The sequence below is a fragment of the Priapulus caudatus genome, unplaced genomic scaffold, assembly GCF_000485595.1.
Source record: "Priapulus caudatus unplaced genomic scaffold, Priapulus_caudatus-5.0.1 Scaffold253, whole genome shotgun sequence".
Classification (NCBI taxonomy): Eukaryota; Metazoa; Priapulida; class Priapulimorpha; order Priapulimorphida; family Priapulidae; genus Priapulus; species Priapulus caudatus.
In genome coordinates this window covers 491232-494677 of record NW_014577314.1, presented here as the reverse complement: position 1 = coordinate 494677, position 3446 = coordinate 491232, and the positions used below count along the sequence as shown (strand labels likewise).

At 43.7% G+C, this 3446-nt stretch overlaps 1 pseudogene; it reads right to left on the bottom strand.

Annotated features, from left to right (window-relative positions):
- Positions 1-3446, bottom strand: part of LOC106808096 — a 31010-nt pseudogene that overhangs the window by 2506 nt on the left and 25058 nt on the right.

Here is a 3446-nt window from a genome sequence, read left to right as displayed (position 1 = left end):
ATATATATATATATATATATATATATATATATATATATATATATACGAGAAGGTTAACAAGTACGTGTACGCGTATATGTGCGAGTACGTATTTATGATGTATCTGTAGTTGCTTAGCGATACTGAGAAACCCTTCCTCATAGCTAGTAGTCGTGTGTATGGATTGACGAATGAACTGATGTATAAATAGAATATCATTGACTAGGATTATATCCACATATAGGTCAGTTTGTAAATTATCACATTTGCGTGTATGAAATTAACTAGGGAACGTATACAATGTTTATTTTGAATTTGAGAAACCGAAATTGAAATAATAACGTAGCAAATGAGTTTCAAGCATAGAAACCAAGATTTCTCTACACATCACATTCATTTCTGCATAGTTATATATAAAGTTACGGTCGTTTTCCTTTTTTTCCGGATAAGGTAAGAGACCCGAGGCGTGCAAAGCAGACGTGAAAACCCGGTAATGGTTTAGTAGTTTTGATTTTGTACATAATGCATGTTGAGTACTGAGTGAAACCTATACAAATTTAATGTCGAGGGAACGATATTGCACTCTGAAAATACTGTACTTTAATAATGGAACTGTCGAATTATTTGGTGTTTAAGTATGATAACCGAAGCTTTAAGTTTAAATCAACATGGCGAAAGTGGGTAGCAAATAGCAACCATAAAACACACGCGGGATCAGTTGATTCAACCACGCAACTATGGCGAGACATAAGTGAAAGTACCACACAGAAATAACGCAAGATAACTTTAAATACTGACCTATACTGTGCATTATTTATTTAAAACGAAATGAGTTCAGCTTCCAAAGTATAAAATCCTATTAAAAAACCATCATTCCTATCAATATTTGGATTTTTAAATTCGTGTACATTGATTTGAGAATACAAATCCAGATCATCGTTCTAATATTAATGGATATAAACAGACGAATGCATCTACCAGCAGCGACCACGCTTTCAAGTAAGGAATAAAATAATTAGAAACTGAAACGAGCAAACGAGAAACGAAATATCTTACAACTTAACAGCCAAGGTATTGACTTGTAGCGCGTACGTGCGTGCATGATTCCACTATATATCTATATATAATATATATATATATATGTATATATATATATATATTATATATATATTATATATATGTGACCAGTTTCAGTACCTTAACTCGTGTGTGAAGGTTCGATTTACTTTTACCGTCATGACATCAGCGGGTTGACAATTATTTCGTGTCTATATTGCGTGCTCTATATTGAATATTGAGTGTGTGTAAGAAAATGATAAGACCAAGCTTACTGAAAGCGTTGATGTTATTTTGTATAATGTATGTGCGTGTGATAATTTTACACATATTCCACGCATTCACCTGCGTTATTTGGCTACGAGACCCGCGGCCAGAGCAAAAAATAAATAAATAGCGATAAGGTCGTGACTTAGGCTAGAATACTTTCAACAAAATACTTTATTGACAGTGTTGTGTAGAGGCCAATTTACAGGAAATACTAGAGATATTGAGCAAGATCCGCAATCACCCTCGCATGCACACGTTTTTCATTAACAAAATAACTTTTCTACAGCGAAAGGAATTTGCTCGCGGGGAAAAAACACCGACCGCAGTCTACGCTACAACACTTCTGCAGCATTGGCATCCGATACAGATATGCAGCGGGATGTAGAGGCACTAGCTGGCAAGGGTAGGCTATGTGGAAGAGAACCCGCACCGCGACCCAGCCATGATCATGATGTCAGCTGTGACCTGACAGCCACGGGGATTCAATCTCAATCAGCTAAGCAAGCAGATTCTCATCAGATCTGAGCTATCGGTGCTATGGAACACTAGACGATGTCTGGCTGACATCTTATTCATCATCCATCATCCTTGCACGCCGCATTGGCTACAACAACAAAAAGAACAGAATTAAAATCACCATTAATTAACGATGCCTGGTAACCATATCGCGTACCGACAACGCATAAACCCCCATTATCTCATATTTACATATCTCATATCTTAAATCTCATATCTACATATCTCATAAACTATACGTGATTTCATCATTATGTTTGAGAATTATTCATAAATTGGGAATTATCTACGTGGGAACCATAACGCATACCTGCAACGCATAAACCACCGTAGCTCACAATCAACACTTGGTTACATCCTTCAGTTTGACAACGTTTCGAAAAAGATCAAAATCTTAAGGATTACACGCCTGAACAATTTCTAATCACTCGAGCATAAACGTTGATCTATAATAGTGATCGATAGGTAGGGCTGAAAAACGATAATCTATAATAGTTATGAATAGTTCGGGCAAGAGCGTTGACAAGCATCTATTGCTCTATACTTACGGCGGATGGGCGGATGGAGAAGCCAGAGCTACGGGCAGCGACTCTCAGCTTAGCAACGGCAGACTCGGCATCCTCAGCGCGTGCCTCAGCCTCCTCCAGCTCAGCCTGCGCCTTGCGGTACTTGGCCAGGTTCATGTTGGCCACCTCCTCGGCCTCGTCGATCTGGCGCTTGTAGAGCTTGATCTTCTCGTTGAGTCTCTCCAGCATGTCCTGCATGTGTGCTTGATTCTTTTTTCCATCATCGATCTGCAGGGCGAGGTCTTTGACGTTGCGGTCGGCCTTGCGATAGTTCTTTTGGGCCTCAGCGAGGCGGCGGCGTTCAGCATCCAGCTCGCTCTCAAGCTCACGGACGCGATGCTCCAGCTTGGCAATCATCTTCTTGCCTCCCTTCAGCACGTTGGCTTCAGCCTCATCCAGACGGACCTGCAGATCCTTCAGCTGGCTTTCCACGGACTTGCGGGCCTTTTCAGCGTGGGTGGCGTGTTCCTGCTCCTGGCGCAGCTCCTCTGCCAAGCGGGCTGCATCGGCAACGGCACCTCTGGCTTTCTCATCGGCAGCCTTGAGCTCATTGACGGTCTCATCAAGATCGGCCTGCATGGTCGTCATGTCACCCTCCAGCTTTCTCTTGGCGGAGTTCGCAGACGTGACCTGGCTCTGGAGATCTCCCAAGTGATCCTGAGCCTCGTTCAACTCGGCTTCGACCGCGCGGCGGTTGCGCTCTGCCTGCTCCAGGGAGGTACGGGTCTCCTCCAGCTCGGAGCTTACGGCGTTGCATCGGCGCTCGCTGGCTCCCAGCTGTTCACGCAGCTCGTCGCGGGCGCGCATTTCCTCCTCAAGCTGCAACATCAGGTCGACAAGCTCGCTCTGCAGCTTCTTGAGGTTCTTCTGAGCGTCGGCGTTCTGGCGGTTGGACGCGTCTAGAGCAACCTCCAGCTGTGATGTCCGTCTCAAGCTTCTTCTTCCATGCGCATTGCCTCGGCTTTGCCCTTGGCCTCAGCTTCGAGGCTGGCTTGCATGGAGTCAACAGCGCGCTGGTGGTTTCTGCGGGTTGTCTCGAATTCTTCGTCCTTTTCGTCG